This window comes from Canis lupus, chromosome 34, assembly GCF_048164855.1.
Source record: "Canis lupus baileyi chromosome 34, mCanLup2.hap1, whole genome shotgun sequence".
NCBI classification, from domain to species: domain Eukaryota; kingdom Metazoa; phylum Chordata; class Mammalia; order Carnivora; family Canidae; genus Canis; species Canis lupus.
Window position 1 is genome coordinate 12,155,342 of NC_132871.1, and position 17,435 is coordinate 12,172,776.

Below are 17,435 nucleotides of genomic sequence, written 5' to 3' on the forward strand. Positions count from 1 at the left end.
TGGCGGGGCCGCGGGGGGAGGGGAGGGGAGGGGAGGGGAGGGGAGGGGAGGGGAGGGGGGAGGCCGGGGAGCCGAGGGGAGGGCTCACATCTCCGCGAAGTTCCCGGATGGTCGCAGCCTCCCGGCGCCGAGCGCTTTTCCTGCCGGGCGGGCTCAGCCCTGCCGACCCGGGAGAAGTTTCCCAGGAGGAAAGAAAAAAAAAAAAAAAAAAAATGCCCGGCGCGCGGCGGGGCCGTGGAGCCGCCCGGAGCTGCAGCAGCGCGGTAAGGGATGCGCGGGGCCCGGGGGCTGGGGCGGCGCCCCGGGGAGACCCCGCGGCCGGCGGGAGGGCAGGGCAGGGCTCCCCGCGGGGTGGGGGCGCCCCGGGACGGCGGGGGGGCGGGGCGGGGGGCCGCGGCGCCCCTGGTGCCCCCTGGTGCCCCCTGGTGCCCCCGCGGAGTCCCCGCCCCCCGGCTCCCCGAACGGGGCTCCCGCCTGCAGCCCGCGGCTCGTTCGGGGCTCGGGGCTCGGGGCCCGGGGCTGCCCTTCCAGGCGCTGCCACCCCCTCCCCGCGGGGGCGCTGTTGCCCCCGCCCCGGGGCCTTTCCCGAACTTTCCGGGCAGCCTCGCTGCAGCCTTTTTGTGCCCGCGCGTTTGTCTGTCTGGAACAGAACCGCCGAAGAAAGTTGCAAGCGTAAGGGAAACCAGCCCAGGGGACCCGAACCCGGGGCGGGGGTGCAGACCTTCACCCCCTGGGATGAACAGCGGGTGCGCCTGGGTCGCCTGGGTCTTCGGGCCCTGCAGGGTCCCTCTGGGGCCACGGGCTCCGGCCTGACGCCTTATCTCGGTTCTCGGGAAGCCTCTCAAGTTGTTGGCAGTGACTGGGTGCACTTGGTCCCTTTTTCTGAGAGTTCCGTGTCACTGCTGCCCGCCCCATAGTCACCCCACCCCCGGCCGCTGGCCCCGGATGGCCCCAGACTGCGGGCGATGCAGCCGCGGAGCCCCGGACACAGGCCCGCCCTGGGTCGGTTTTCCTTTGCCAGTTTCCCAAGGCAATTTCAAAACAATACTGTAGCTTCACTTTGAGTCATTGGCTCTTTTTTTTCCTGCTCAGAAATGCCTTTTCCTATAACGGGTAAGATAACTACCGGGAGGGTTTTCTTGTACTTTGCATAAAACACCTTGTGACTTTTTGAAATGAGAGAGAGCGAGCCCCGGAGGCCCTCAGCATTTTGCATCCTAACCCCTCCTTACAGTGCTCACAACAGGGCCTTCCACTCTTGCTGTGTATCTTTTACGCCTGTCGTCCCCATAGGGTTGAGTTTCTCAGGAACCAAACCCCTGTCCACCTGTAGGAGCCCATGACCCGTCACGGAGGTGTGCAGACTAGAGTCTGCAGATGTTATTCAACATTTTAGTCCCATCATCATCATCTTGGGACCTACCCAACCCTGCCATCACTTTGGCTCCCCTGGGAAACACATAAACTTTTTTTGGGTTTGCAGGGTACCTGGGTGGCTCGTTTGGTTCAGTGTGTGACTCTTGATACTGACTCAGGTCTTGATGCCACCGTCCTGAGGTCCGCAGTTCTAGCCCTGCGTGGGTCTCCACACTGGGCTGGGAGCCTACTTAAAAAACAAAACAACAGCTTCAGGTTTGTGTGATGTAGAGCAGGAGGGTTTGTGAGCGAGGTAAGATCACATTCTGGGACGTTGACAGACAGGGAGATTACTTCCAATTAGAGAGATGCGTGCCTCCTTCCGTGTGCTTGTTCACTTCACCAGGTAAGTCTCTAGTGGGAATTCAGCCACTTTCTTATGCCCTTAGGCAAATCATGGAACTTGAGACTTCCTTATCTCATCCAGGAAATGGGGTTGGCCATATTTGCTTTTTGTCCATCACATGGAAGGAGGATCAGGTGGGGTGATGGGAGCTCAGAACAGCAGGAAGCACAGCACAAGCATCAGAGGGCCACCCAGACACCGTGCAATGTGTAGCATCCATACAAAAGAGCGATAAAGAGCTGAAGTGGTGAAGGAGAGGAGTGGTGAGTGAAAAGAAGTTGGTATTCTCTTATCTTTCAACTTTGCTGTCTCAGGTGCTCTGGCCAGAGGTGAGCGTCCTTTTGTGGGAAGAATTCATTGCTGGGTCTGTGTCACTGTCTGATATTTCAGGGTGTTCCTAACTATTGGTTGTAATTTTAGGAAGTAGATACTTTCTGCAGTGCAGAAAAGCACCTTTTATTCTTTGCTATAACCCATTTGTTTTTATAGTATCTCATATTCAGGATTCCATCTCCCGGAGAGCCATGGTCTTCCTGAAACCTGCCTTCCAACGAGGTCTTCCAAATTCCTAATTTCCACACAGAGATCTCTCTGCCACTGTGTCCCAGCGGTCCACAGTTATGCCAGGTGTTGGAAGGTTGGTAGGCATAAGCCTTGAGAATAGCCAGGACCCACATCTGGGAAGCAGGTCTCAGTGGGACTCCAGCCAGATACTCATTTGGCATTGAGGGTCCCTGCTAGGGGTCGCTGCTGTGTACTGTGCCGTGGTAGAGTGGGAGGCCTTGCTCAGAAAGAGATGGGAGTTTGCCTCTGACCGCTTACCTTCTGGTAGAGGAGACAGGTTTCAAACAGTGGAATGCGAGGCAGAATGTGGTCAAGAAGGTAAAAAAAAAAAAAAAAAGATACGGATCAGATGCAAGGAATTTAGAGGAGATCGAAATTGCTTCCAGCTGGAGGGAGTCAGTCCTTCACTTATTTGTCCATTTAACCAATATTTAAGAGGTGTCTCCTGAGGGCCAGGCGTTGCAGGAGTAACAGGCCATTCACGTTGCCTTCTCCCTTCACTCCTCCAGTGAGGAGCGGTTCAGGTTCCAGCTCCCTGGACAGATGAATACTTCCTCTCTCAGCCTCATTGTGTCATCGAACCTAACACTTGTCAATTGTTCCTCACCCTGTAGGGATAATTGGCAGGTCAGAATAATTCTGTCTCTTGAATACTTCGGAATAATAAAAACTCTGGTCACACCAAAGCCCCCAGAATACCTTCAGTTAGTTGAGTAACGCTGTTCTGTTTAACACACTGTGACTGGGATTGAAGGATGCTGGGCCTTAGCCATGGGTGTGCCTGGAAGCTTATAAAGGCTTGATTCTGTAAGTCTGTGGGAGGCCCAGAAATCTATCATTTGAGAACTCCTCACCGCCTCCCAGGCAATACTGATGTGCTACGAGGTACAGAGTCCCCTAAGGATAAAGCATGGGTCAGGAAGTTGGGCAGATCTTGCTTCCCGTCCCAGTTTTGTCTTTTGCAAGTTCTTTGACCTCTGTTTCTGTGCCTTTAAAAATGAGAAAACTACCTCTTCCTACAAGGTTGTTGTGAGGGTCCAGTGAAGTCGTGGATGTGGATTGCTTAGCAGCTTATCCGGGCCGCTGCTTGGTATTTGTGGGCCATTATTATTACTATTGCTAATGTTAATATATGGTGTTAGTATATACAGAACGTTGTTGGTATTGGTCTTGTCGAATGGAGATTCAGGAAGAGCCTATACATGGGAACAGCAGCATTTTATATAAATGAACATATAATAATCCCTTTTAGCAGTCTGTAGTTTGTAGAGTGTTTCACCTCAGTCACCTCGTGCATTCTCTTAACAGCTGGAAAGGGAGGGATCCCACAGAGAAGAATCTCCGTATTTGGGGGCTACCAGTCCGTGATCTGCTTACCCAGTCAGGCCTACTCTGCTAAGGTTATCTGGGCAGATAAAGGGTAGGAAAAGCAAAGACAAGACATGCTGTACCTCCCTGGCCCCTTGGCACCAGGAAATGGTATGCTGTGACAGTCATGGTGGCCATCACCAAAGTGAGGGTGACCAGTGGACTCGACTGCCTGCCCCAGGCCGGGCTGCTCTGGTCACAGATAGAGCACCTAAGCCCCCTGGGGTAGGAGTGCCATGGCTTTTGCGTTATCCTTTTGCCAAGGATCAGGAAACTTTGATTCCTGAGAAGCATGCTCAGCATTAGTCTTCAGATCAGTCATAAATACTTGTTGAGAAGTCAAAAAATAGGCTTTGCTACTACTCAGCTAAAGACACACTTAGCTGAAATAGGAGACAGAATCACCTACAATTTTCATTAGTTTAGAAGCTTCAGTAAACATAGTTCTTATTGCTGTGGTGTTATATAACATTTTAGCATTACTTACTATGGATACATTTTTTTTCCTCTTCCAGTAAGCCATCTTTCCAGTATAACACAATTTCTTCTTTTTAATTTTCTTTTATCTCTTAGTTATATTACGGGAATCAGATTCTTCAAAGCTTTCTATGATCTGGCCTTGGTTTTAAAAATCTTTCCTCCCTCCCTTCCTCCTGTCTTCTCTCTGCTCTCCCTCCCTCTTTCACCTGCTTTCTTTGATGTTACCACTTACTACGTGTCATTTAATGGAATCATTTAATAGCTACACCACTGTGTGAGGTAGGTTCTGCTTATATACGTGGAACTGGAGGGTGAGAGAAAGGTAACTTGCCCAAGGTCACACAGCTGGTGACAGCATGCATTCAGACCTGCACCGTTCTGATTCCAACCTCTGCCCTTTTGACCCTTAATTTCACTTTCATTGATTATATACTACTTTGCATGTGCTGGGCTCCAGCTAAACTATTCTTATCCATCCCCATCTGTTTCCTTTGCCTTGCCATTTCTCCTCCACACTGCTGCCTCTCTTCACCTGATGTGGAATCCTATAGATTCCTCAGCTTGGCCACAAATGCTTCTTAAGAAGACAAATAGTAGGGCAGCCCTGGTGGCTCAGCGGTTTAGCGCCGCCTGTAGCCCAGGGCGTGATCCTGGGGTCCTGGGATCGAGTCCCCCATCGGGCTCCCTGCATGGAGCCTGCTTCTCCCTCTGCCTGTGTCTCTGCCTCTCTCTCTCTCTCTCTCTCTCTGCATCTCTATGAATAAATAAATAAAATCTTAAAAAAAAAAAAAAGACAAATAGTAGACCTTGCCAATAGTCAATAAGAGGAGACTACCCTAAAAAAAGAAGAGACCCGATCACCTACAAATTTCGCTAGTTTAGTAACTTCAGTAAACATGGGTCACATTGTAAAAATATGCTTCTTGATAAGAGCCATGAGCTGATTCCTGCCTCTTCTAGTAAATTCCTGTAGGTATTTGTTTGGGCCTCATCTGTGGCTTGAAATCCATTCTGTCCTGTATTGCAGTCACACATGTGTCTCTCTTCCCCCACTAGATGATAAACAGGGCAATAACTTTTTTTTTTTTTTGAGCATTTTATAGTCCCTCAGAAATAGTAGGTTCTTGTCTAGTAGGTTTTCAATTAATGTTTATTGAATGGTGGTTTATTTCTGCCACTCTGGTTGTAAGATTTGAGATGAGTAGATTTTTCATAAAGGCAAAGTAGATCTTGATGTTTTACTGAAGATTATCTGGGTTCTGAAGATGCAAAGAAACAAATTTCATTTTAAGAGTAAGTAGTCCTCTGGGACACCTGGGTGGCTCAGTGGTTGAGTGTCTGCCTTTGGCTCAGGGCGTGATCCCGGGGTCCTGGGATCGAGTCCCCCTGCAGGAGGCCTACTTCTCCTTCTGCCTGTGTCTCTGCCTCTCTTTCTCTGTGTGTCTCATGAATAAATAAATTTTTAAAAAAATTAAAAAGTAGTCCTTCACCATGATTGGTTTGTATCATATGTTTTTAATCATATGTGTAATTAGCTTTTACTGCTGTATATTTTTATGTCTTCTCAATTGAACAGTAATAATGATCCAATAATAAAAGAATGGAATTTTGAATTCTCATGGGGAAGGTGGGGATTAGTGTAAAACCTAAGAAGTGATATTTGCTCGTCTAATACCGGTATCTGGGTCACTTCCATGTAAATGAGGGTTTGGATTCTCCCACTCATGGATTTTCTACCTTTGTCTTCGGACTAAGAGGTGATGCACATCCTGATGAAGTTTAAGCAAAATTGCAGGCTACCACCCTCCCCATAAACTACCGCAGATTTCTTTGTATCTGGGGGATAAATCGTTCTCTCAGATAAGAGGTGTCCACAAGAGAAAGGACATGGTGAATAAATAGGAAAATTTAGAGCCAGCTAGTTTCTTGGGCCATTGGAGTCCATTACAACTTAAAGGTTTTTAAAATTTATTTTCTATTTTTTTACATAGGTAATACCTACTCCATTTAATACATTTCTGTATAGGTTTACATTATTCAAATGTATTTTTTCATAAGCAATACTTGATTAACTATGTGGAATATGTACACCTTACCTCATTATAACAGCTAAACGTGGTTACATTTCTCCTATTTTTCCCTCTTGTACTTCCCACCATTTATTTACATATTTAAGACTGTGTTACATGGATATTGTTTGCATTTTGCTTGTTTTCCCTTTTTGATATTTTTTGGACATACTACTACTTTATTTTTTTTAATATTTTTACATAATCTCTATACCTAATTGGGGGCTCAAACTCACAACTATGAGATCAAAAGTCATATACTCTTCAGACTGAGCCAGCCAGGTGCCCCACTACTACTGTGTTCTTAACAGTTGCATAGCGTTCTGCCGTAGCAAGCTGTATATAACATGACTGGTGCTTTATTGGTTGTCTGCAGTCTCCCATCAGAGTTTGCCCTGCTGGTTCAGGGACCATCAGCTCACCTGTTGGCTCTTGCTAATGGTGCCCAAACATATTAATTCATTGAGTCAAGTCAAACAACCAGTCATTCACTGACAGAATAAAGATACTCATTTAGTTGTCATACACAAACCAATGGGCAGTTGAATTTCTTGCGTGTCAACCACTTGTGTCTCCCCAGCCCATTTCTGAAAACTTCCATGCGTTTTTCTGTAGGCATATGAAGGACATTACGTCTGTGGAATGAAGAATTTAGGCGTGAGAAGGACCAAGAGAGAAATCTGGCCACATCTCAGAGTGATGCAATGTTGAAATGTTGAACATGTTACAAGTAATATTTCAGGAAACTCTGAGACTCGCTGCCCTCCTGCCCACCCCCGTCCTCCAGCAGAATAGATTCTTAAAGTAGGGAACCTTCGGACCTCAGAGAAGATCTTGAGAAAACATGTACCCAGCTATTTTTTTCTCTGACAATGTAAACAGTGAGATCAGTGTCTTAACCACAGTAGTCTTGTGTTATGGGGATGGATATTTAGATAATGGAGACAGTCAGATCGGCCTGAGATATAGGAGGGAAAAAATGGGCTGTTCTTGAACAGCCCCTGTCTTGAGCAGCACATGTACATGCTGAGGGAAGGACTTCAGGAAGGACCCTGGTGATGGATTTGAGAGAGGTGTGGGGAGGAGAATGAGAGAAGACAAAGAGCCCTTTGCTTTCCCTGGTCCCCAAAGGCCAGGCTGAGGGGACACTAAGACAAGATTTCAGATGGTACTGAAATTTCTAATCCAGTTTTTGGGAGCCTATAAAAAGGCAAAGTAGTTGAAGGCCCCTTAAAACCTTTTTAAAAAGTAGTATAGCAGTTTATTTTAAGCAGTACCTATTCTTATGTATTAGAGCTGGAATTTACCATGCATGGGTTAAGAAATAACCCAAAGTATCAGTTTTAAAAAAAAATCTCAGGTTTTGTGAGTAAAATTTCACATGTTCTTTTCTGTAGAGTTTTAGCACTGTATAAAAAAAAAGCCTCACATTTTATTTGAGATAAATTAAGAAGTTATTGTTAAAATTAAGGCAAGTCTTGAGTGACATTTTATTAGATGTTGGCGCTAGAACCTCATTAATTAAACATCTATCCTTGATTTTCTCTTTTTTTGATGAGGAATGGGAGAAGTAAAGGGAAATTCTCAATCGGTTAAAGGACTGTGCAGTGGTTATTATGGTATTACTTTAACCATAAAATTCCTTTCTGTGTAGAAGTTCTGTATGCATCATCTCTACTATGCTGTGATGAAACAGTATGTTTCATAGAGCTAAGAACCACCAGACCAAGTGTTCAGTCTTTATAATTTAGTCTTTGCTCCTTTCTTTTTGTTGAAAATGTGATTTTACCACTTTTTAAAAATTAAGTTGTTTTCACTTTGTTCAGGTTACAAAAGTATGTGCTTGCTATAGAGAAGACAAAAAAAGGAAGAAATGTGTAAAGAAAAAGTTAATAATTTTTCTCTTCTAGCTCTCAAATTCCAACTCCTCAAGGTGATCAATATTATCAGTTCAGGATGCACCCATCCTCAGCTTTGTCCTTATTATGTAACTATATCCAAATAGAAATGCCCATTTTTTTTCTATTAAAAAGAGAAACACATTGAGATGCAGTTGACATATAACATTGCGTAGATGTAAGGCATATAATGTACTGATTTGATACAGTTATATGTTGTAATATGATGACCACCATAGCTTTAATACCTCCATCACTGTCACATTATTATCATTTCTCTTTTATGGTGAGAACATTAAATATTTCAAGTATATAATTTCAAGTATTATAATTCACCGTTGTTACAGTCACAATGGTATGCGTTAGATTCCTAGAACTTACTCATCTAATTGCAAGTTTATATCCTTTGACCAACATCTCCCCATTTCCTCTACCCCTAGCTCCTGGTAACCACCACTCTATTCTCTGTTTCTACAAGTTTGGCTTTTTTAGATTCCACATATAAGCAAGATCCTACAGCATTTGTCTTTCTCGGTCTGACTTATTTCACTTTGCATGACGCCCTCAAGGTCTATCCATGTTGTCACAAATGGTAGAGTGTCCTTCTTTCTCTTGGCTGAATAGTAAATACTCCATTGTGTATGTATACGTCATTTTTATCTGTTCACCTACCAGTGGACATAGTTTGTTTTCATATCTTGGTAATTGTGAGCAATGCTGCAATGAACATGGGGGTACAGATATCTTTTCGAGAACCACAGTTTTAAAAAATATTTTATTTATTTATTTGACAGAGAGAGAGAGCACACAAGTAGGGGGAAGGGCAGAAGGAGAAGGAGAAGCAGGCTCCTTGATGTGGGGGTCGTTCTCCAGACCCTGGAATCTTGATCTAAGCTAACGGCAGACACTTAACTGACTGAGCCACCCAGGTGCCCTGCCACCGATTTTTTTTAACATAACAAAACATTATAGACCTCCTCTCCAAATTAAAAAACTCATTTAAAAAAAAATTAGAAAATTTAAAAAGATGAGATGCCTGGGTGGCTCAGTGGTTAAGCATCTGCCTTCAGCCCAGGGCGTGATCCTGGAGATCCAGGATCGAGTCCTGCATCGGGCTCCCTGCATGGAGCCTGCTTCTCCCTCTGTCTGTGTGTCTGTCTCTCTGTCTCTCATGAATAAATAAATAAAATCTTAAAAAAATAATTAACTCATTTATATCATGGCTGGTTAATATTCCATAAATTAATCATTCAAGTTGTTTCAAGTTTTGTGCTACAGCAGCAGTTTTTCTTTAAACATCCATGTGCATTAATTTGAACATGCTAACATACAGAAGCTTTTATTTTTGTCTGTCAGAGTCCCCAAAGTGGTATTACTTACCAAAAGTTGTAGTAATTCGCAGTCCCACTAACACTATTTGAAAATCTCTGTTTCCCCACATCCTTGCCAGCATAATTTATTTTAGAAGTATAAACTTTCTAATCTCTTTTTCCTGTTTTGTTTCAGATGATTTCATTAGGGAGCACTTGTCACTATCTTTTTAAAAAAACATTTATTTGAATTATTCATGTCTTGTCTTTCCTTCATTTTCTAAAGTGCATATGATTTGTCTTCTAGAGCTGGAGGAGAAAAGCTTGAGCCTAAGCTCCCTGAACTTGATTGTTCTGTATTGAAGCGAAACAAAACACTTGATTTCTCTTTATAGTAAAGCAAATCTAGACTTCTCAGTCCCAGTTTTCTCCTTCTAAAAGTATATTATATAAGAAATTGTCTCTGGAAATACCGATGTTTTAATAAAAACACACTTACAAAATACAAAGATGGGAAATTTTAAAGGAGCTTCAAGCTTGCACAGCTAACTGGCTTTCCCTCTCAAGTGCAGAAGTCTGAAGACAAAGGTTCTTTGAGAGCATTAGTTATAAGTTATACTGGATTACATCAAGAGGAAAAAGTGAATCACAGCAGATAGGAATTTAAACCTGGAGCGCTGTTGAAAGCCTCCGCGCTGTTGCTCCTGCTTGTTTTTCTGGGAGGTGGGACTAGATTCCACTTCTCCCGTTCTTATAGTTGCTGAGTTCATTATAAAATTATTTGTGTATAACTCCAGCAGTACATTGGTTAATCAGAAACATCTGTACAACTGGATTCGTTTATATGAACAGAATAACTAAATCAATCAGCAGAATTTCTTGTATTCGGGTAGGTCGGGCCAACATTGTGTCGTCCAGAATAATAACAGTCCTTTGTAGCTAACCTGACACAGATGGCAAAAGGATTGTGTCTGGGCAGCAGAAGTTGGAACTGAAAATGAAGAAATCCTGTGAGTCCTTGATATCTGCCTTCATGAAGTTTTACTCTGCTTTGAATGGTGGTGTTTTAAAGGCCCAGGCGCTTCAGAGAGGGATGTCCTTGTTCAAAGAAGGAGCACAGCCGAGTCCCACCTTTGGAAGGACGGAGGCTCCTGGATGAGGCTGAATTGTCCAGAACAGAGTCGCCTGAAAGAGAAGTGCGAACCTTCTTCCAAACTGCCAGGGGCCCTCGGCCGGGAACAGGCCGGGAACAGGTCCACACCGCGTGTCTGGCTGGAGGGAGCCGACCGGGGCAGAGGACGTGGGTCCCTGGGGGAGACTGAGGCTGGATCGCCGCCTGCCGGAGCCAGAGCAGCTCCCAGGGTGGCGTGTGCCTGTGCACAGCCCGAGGTCCACGGGGGCTGAGCGGGTCACAGGGCGCGGCCCCGGCCGTCTGGCTCTCGCCCCGGTTCCCCTGGACACCTCATACATGAACACGGCAGGGGGGGGGGGATCTGATGAGAACAGGGAAATCTCTAGACGCCGAGGCCCCCTGAACTCTCCACCACTTAAAACTCCCAAGTCCTTCCCAAGGCCAGAGGTCCGCGGCCCGGCTGGCCGAACCCCGAGGCGGGCTGCGTTGTGAGCGGCGCTGGCCTTCGGGAGGGCTGCGTGGCCCGCGGCCGCCTAGGTTTTAGCCGGTGGCGGTGTGGGTAGCGAACGAGGGGGTGGCCCAGGGCAGTGGCGGCTGCTTCTCTTGCCCGGTGCCAGAGCCCCAGCCCTGGGACCGGCGCACGTTGGCATCTCCTTGGGGCCCCCGTGTGCTGATGCTGGAGGGCACACGGCCCCCTGCTCTACCTTCCCTTCCACGCTGCCCTTGCCTTCGGATGCCCATCAATCCTCCGAGACTATGTAGACTCTTAAAAATTAAGTCACTCTGAGCTTGAGTCCTGATATCAACAGCTGATTTAGTTAATGCCTTTTGCATTGGATCCTTTGCTAAAAGTAGTGGGAGGGGTGCCTGGGTGGCTCAGGCGGTCAAGGGTCTGGCTTGGGCTCGGCTCATGATCCCAGAGTCCCTCTCCCTCTCCTTATTCTCTCCCCCGCACCCCGCCCCTTAAATAAAATCTTTAAAAAAAAAAAAAAAAAAAAAGTAGAGTAGGAAAGTGGAGAGAGCAGAAGGGTAGGAGCCCAACACACGTATTCTGGTTCCGGCTTTGCTGCCAGTAGTCATGTGACCTTGACAACAGTAAACACTATGTGGAAGTCGAGTGGAGAAATCTATTGGAAGGGGCAGCTTGTGCCAAGGAGGATGCCTGTGATCCCTGTGATGGGGCACACAGCATCTCCAAATTGGGCGCTATCTAAACAGTGCAGTTGTTAACATTTTAACGGATCAGTTAGATATCTGATGACACTGGAATTTCACCTGGCCTGTTTTTGACTCAGTATTTGATAAATGAGAGAAAGACGTCTATCACATCTCTCTCGTTTAGCTGCAATAGTATATGTGTGTTATGTGTAATATATATAATCAAATTCTATTTTGGCAAACTCTTCGAGTTCTTTTTTTGTTTTGATGATTTTATTTGTTTATTTATTTGAGAGACAGAGCATGAGCAGGAGGGAAGGAGGCCAAGGGAGAAGCAGACTGCACTGACCAGGCAGCCCAATGTGGGGCTCGATCCCAGGACGCTGAATCATGACCTGAGCCAAAGGCAGACACCCAATCAACTGAGCCACCTGGGTGCCCCCATTAAGTTCTTTATACTTGAATCCCATTGTATACTTGCTTAAGAAAGAACATTAGCTGTTACCGTGAGATTTTCTTTGTAATGTTATTTGTGGAGATGGGATTTGAGCCAGATGCTCTCCAGGTATGCTCAGAAGATCTTGTTTTATTTATATTTGCTGAAAATCACCTCACTAGGTGCATACACACATGCAGTATATTAACCTTTACTCTCTATTAGTACACTCATGGTCATAACCTTGAAACCGTCTGTCCTCACCATCTACTACACATAAGTGCGTGCGCGCGTGCATGTACATAACATCATTTGCTTGCTCTTTTTAAGAAGCACTTCAGATGTAACCAGGAAGCACCAATTCCAAACTTCACTGGGAAAGTCCATTGCTGGAGTTATATGCATTAGCCTTTGTGGCTTTTTAGAAGGCAGAGGCCACTGCTTACTAAAGTGCTTTTTGTGTAATCTCAGAGAAAACATCACATGCAGGTGACTGTAAGCACATGCTTTGGAAGCTGTTCACTGTGACTGTGGTGATTCCTGGGAGTAGATAAAAATACCCACATGGGGCTTCACTTCCAGAGTCCTGCCATGATCTTTGATTGGTAGTTGTGACCATAGCTGGGTGAGTCTCTTGTTTGTATTTCTTACTCGTGGTCTGAAGAACAACATGTTGCTATTTTGGCTCAGAGGCAGACCATCTTGGATGTCTTCCAAGAAACTGCGCTGCTTTTGCTTCTTGAGATTGGTGCTAACATTACAGGACCTCTAGTTATGCATGGAAAGATCCTGAGCCGACAGGCAGTAAATGGTGCCCCTGTGGACTTTTCTTACAGAGAGAGTAGACAAACTTGTCTATCTGGGAAGCCGAACCTGAGGTGCCCAAGAGAGCCCAACCACCATTAGTTAAGGTTGTGACTAGGAGAAGATGCTTTTGAGTTCTAACGCAGATGCCCAAGAAAGGATGAAGCCCTGGTAGAGAGTTCCCCTGTGCTCCCCCTTCAGCTCTGGCCCCAGCACCACGGAGGAGGAGAGAGTGCAGAGGTCAGCAGTGACATCAGGGGAAAGAATCTGGTGGTTCTGAGCTGCAGGAGAAGCCCCAGTGGTGGGGCAGGGAGGCAGGCAGTGAAGGAAGTGAGATCCTCAACCTCCTCTGCTCCCAAGAAGCCCCCATGCTCATGTGGTTGTTGTGCAGGGGGCGCTGCAGTGCAGGAAGCTTGTTGAGCTGGCCTAAGCTGTGATCTGCCCTTAGAAGGAACTCACGAGGATAAAGCAGAAATAAGAACATGCCATGTCCTCTCATGCTTACTCACAGAAGTCGAGAATGAATTATTCCTCCAGATTTCCAGTAGTCATTTTTGGACAAGTAACAATCATAATAGCATCTAGCATAGATGTTGCTTACTGTGGACCAAGTAATGTTCTAAATGCTCTAAATTAACTCACTGAGTCCATATAATGACCCTGTTATATGCAGAGCAGGCACTATTATCTTCATTTTGCAGATGAGGAATTTAAGGTTAATGAACTCGTCCAAGTTTACATGGTTAGCTTGGCAGAGTCGAGATTCAGCCCAGCCCGTGTGGTTTCCCAGCCCACTGTGAACCGTGATGCCCCCCACCTTCCCGCCAGCTCTTCAGTGAAGGGCATAAAATTGGAAAGGACCTAAGTGGCCCCAGCTTTTTTTAAGCAGATGACTGGTCCCTAGTACAGTGTTCTGAGGAAGTAACCTGGACTTTCTGTTCCTCTGTTTGGCCTGTGTGTCTGGGTTAGGGTCACCAACCCACTGGAAAGGACAGCCTGAAACAGTGAAGACCAGCCTGCTCTTTGACGGTGTTCTGGGTGCAGCATTAGCTTTGCTCTGAATCATCCACCCCCAACATCCATCACAGACATACGTTCTAAATGACCTAAGATTTTAGCCTCTAATGAGGAAGAAAATCATCCTAGAGTGTCACAGGTGCTGCCTGAGACTGGTGTCATTGACCAGTGTCACATTACACTCTCAAGAATAAATGAATAACACAAATTATATATAGCTGGTAGGCAAGGAGTGTACAACTCAATGATAAAACATAGAACCTCTCATAAAATCCCAGAATGTCGAGCTGGGAAGCAAACTAGAGATGAAGATTATTTTGCCCATCCTCCCCGGCTTCACAGGTGAAGAAACAGAACCTCATAGAAGTTAAGTGACTTTCCCAAGGCCAATGCTAGTTGGTAGCAGATTTGTTTCGACCCAAGAACTCAGGCCTGCCGACTTCCAGGCCAGCTCTTTGCCCTGTCCAAGACTGCGTAAAATAGTCCATAAATAAGTTTCTTAGTCAACTGCAGGTGAAACGGGAATGGTCTGTTTCCTTACTGGGCAACAATGAGGCCAGCATGGCCCTAAAGATATGAGGGGCACAGTTAGAAACCTCCTTTGGGTACAGACTGCAGCAAGCCCAGGTGAGGGAAAAGCCAGGCAGTGTTCAGAGGAGCTATTCCTGTGGAGCTGGCAAGGCCAGGACCAGGAGAGCAGTTACCTGTCCCGGTACCCTCTGCTCAAGTCTGTTGTTCTGAAGGTGAAGGAATTAAACTGGCTCGATTTATAGCAGACTTCAGTGACGGGGATGAGGAAGAAGAGGGAAATGGTCACTTCTTTATCATGAAGAAAAAGCTATTTCAAAACCCTGGTCCTGAGAGTAACTGTCAGGCCACCAGCCCTTGGTCAAGCCTTGGTCCAAGTGTCTGCAGGCTGCTGGGTTCTTGCTAGATTGCCAGGAGGGAGAATTTCAAGACCTTCCTGGTAGAGGCTCGGGCAGACCATGGAGGCCTCTCTGGGGACCTCTGCATCACCAGCGACCTGGCAGGGGCTGCTGGTGTCTGGGGTCAGAACCGCAGAGGCCCAGCAGACTTTTTTTTTTTTTTTTTTTGCTGACAAGGACAACCACAGGCAACCTTTGTACCTGCCGACCCATGGCCTGGGACTCTCCGCAGGCAAGAATGGAGAGGAAGTCAGCTCTACATCAGGAAGAGACAGAAGTCTAAGACCATAGCTCTGTTCCAGAGCTGGCATCCGGAACTGTGTTCCCCACTTCTGAGCTCTACTGCCCCCACGGGGGGAGCTGTAAATTAATAACTTTGTCTGGGGCTGATTTTGGCCCTGGTCTTGTGTGATCCCACCCACAGCAAGAGCATTTGGGGGGAATTAAAACTAAGGGTGGAGAGGAAGCTTGAGGAGCATTCACTACAACTCCTTAGAGACCTTGACCAGTAGTCCCCAAAAGCACCCTTTTGGTGGACCACCAAGGGGTGAGGGGCCATTTATTCCCTCCCTCCCTTCACGGGCTGCAGCTCTATCAGCCCCCTTGAGGATATCTCTGCCATTTATCTGGCCATCTTTTCAAGCCCAGGAAAAGACCAAATTAAAAAAGCTGTCCTGGGAACAAAAGGTAAAACAAAACCGAGTTCATTCTTAAGCCGGATCTGATCCGAACGGTTTTTAGGGAGGCACATTGGTCATGAGTCCCAACAGGGCTTTCCAGCCTCAAATCTATAGGTCATCATTCTTGGTTAGAGAGCTTTGGGATCTCTTTGTTTATCTAGAATTAAGCTAGAAGTCAGAGGCAGAGATAGATTTCAAAGTTAGAAATTTCTGACTCCGGTGTCTGTGGTCTCCCTGTCTTGTGCTTGATGAGAATGAGTTTTCGTGACTCGTCCTGCCTTTGTGCCAAGCCAGTGTCAGCCAGCCTCCTCTGACGCCAGACCCCTTGGGGGACTCCTGCCCCATTGCTGCTCCTCCCCCGCCCTAAGCCTAGATGTTGCAGAAAGTAGCTTCCAGCTCTCCCTCTGAATGGCCAAGGAGCATGGAGGGCACTGCTGTGGGAAGCGCCGGGCCTGGTACAAAACAGGCCCCACTTTCTCCAGAACTTACGGTCCCAGCGCCAGTGTAAACTGTTAAAGTCTCATGAGGCCAGTTCTGGCCTGCGTGCTTGGGGGAACTAGGGGGCAGAGCGTACTGTAACCGGCCCCATTGCACAAGTCAGCCCAAGGAGTTCCTCCTTTTGTCCCCCACAAGGTATGTCAGAAGGACCCAAAGCAGAAGAACTGCACGAATGAACTCAGTTCTAGTACAGAAGCCAGAGGCAAGGAACCTTGGCCAGTGTAGATTCTGGGGGCTGGGAAGGCAGAGCGTGACGGGTCCCTTCTTCCCAGACTCAAAATAGTTTTAAGAGATAAAGTTTAAGAGGCAACAAGTGGTGTTGAGTTTTAAAAACAGCAAGAAGAAACCTGCTCAGAGGGAAGCCCTGTTCTTAGACTCGAATAACAGATGTGAAGGGGACCCGGCATCCGGGCAGTATTTGACAGGGAGTCTCTCTGTGAACAGCGAGTACACCACATAAAGAAGCATTGTGTAAACCCGTGTTTTGAAACCTTTTTTGACCATGACTCACAGTAAGAAATGTATTTTTCATTGAGATCTAGGACGGATGGATAGATAATAGACACAAAAGTTTTATAAAATAACTCCCATTCTTACCAAATGCAGTACCATATATGTTCTTAAAGCTCGCTCAGCCTACTAAATTGACTGTCAGAGAATGGGCAACAATCTACAGTTTGAAAAACACTGATTTGAACAGAAACAGTTCAGACATGCAGCCTCATTGCAGTTCTGGAACATTCCGCAGAAGGAGCTCCAGTACACAGGCTTCATGGTCCCAGAAGAGGTTTTCCTCACTCTACAAATCACTAGAAGCTGGTGGAGCAGTGATGGCAAAGGTCAAGGAAGGGAGAGGAGGCCGTGGCTCGGGGAGGGAGCGGGAGGCTGAGTTACATCCTGTTCACACCGAGACACTTGAGTGCCCATGATGTGGTGTCCTGGCACAGAGAAGACCGACCCTGCTCACAGAGCAAGGGTACCCCTAATCGAGTGAGTGTGTAAAGATTTCCACCCACTAAGGTTTGTAGTGAAGGGGAAGCATAAACAATGACACACAGGGAACCGGAGCCCCTTTCATTCTGCATTCTCTAGATGAGCCCTAAACCATGTCACAGGGCTGGGTTCAGTGTTACACCCCTAGTTCTGTGTCTCATTTATATTAAGTTCTCAATAAATTGTTTATTGAAAGACCATGTTGGGGCTTCTGGGTGACTCAGTGGTTGAGCGTCTGTCTTTGGCTCGGGTCATGATCCCGGGGTCCTGGGATCGAGTCTTGCATCGGGCTCTCCACGGGGAGCCTGCTTCTCCACCTCTCTATCTCTGTTTTTCATGA

The 17,435-nt window shown here is 46.5% G+C and overlaps 1 protein-coding gene across 1 annotated transcript in view; it reads left to right on the forward strand.

The window, feature by feature from the left end:
- Positions 1-64: 64 nt before the first annotated feature.
- The window catches only part of WIPF1 (WAS/WASL interacting protein family member 1), a 122,984-nt gene continuing 105,613 nt past the window's right edge, over positions 65-17,435 (forward strand). The window contains exon 1 of the mRNA XM_072811003.1: positions 65-263. The gene's annotated coding sequence lies outside the window, so the exon portion shown is untranslated. The remainder of the gene's footprint in view (positions 264-17,435) is intronic.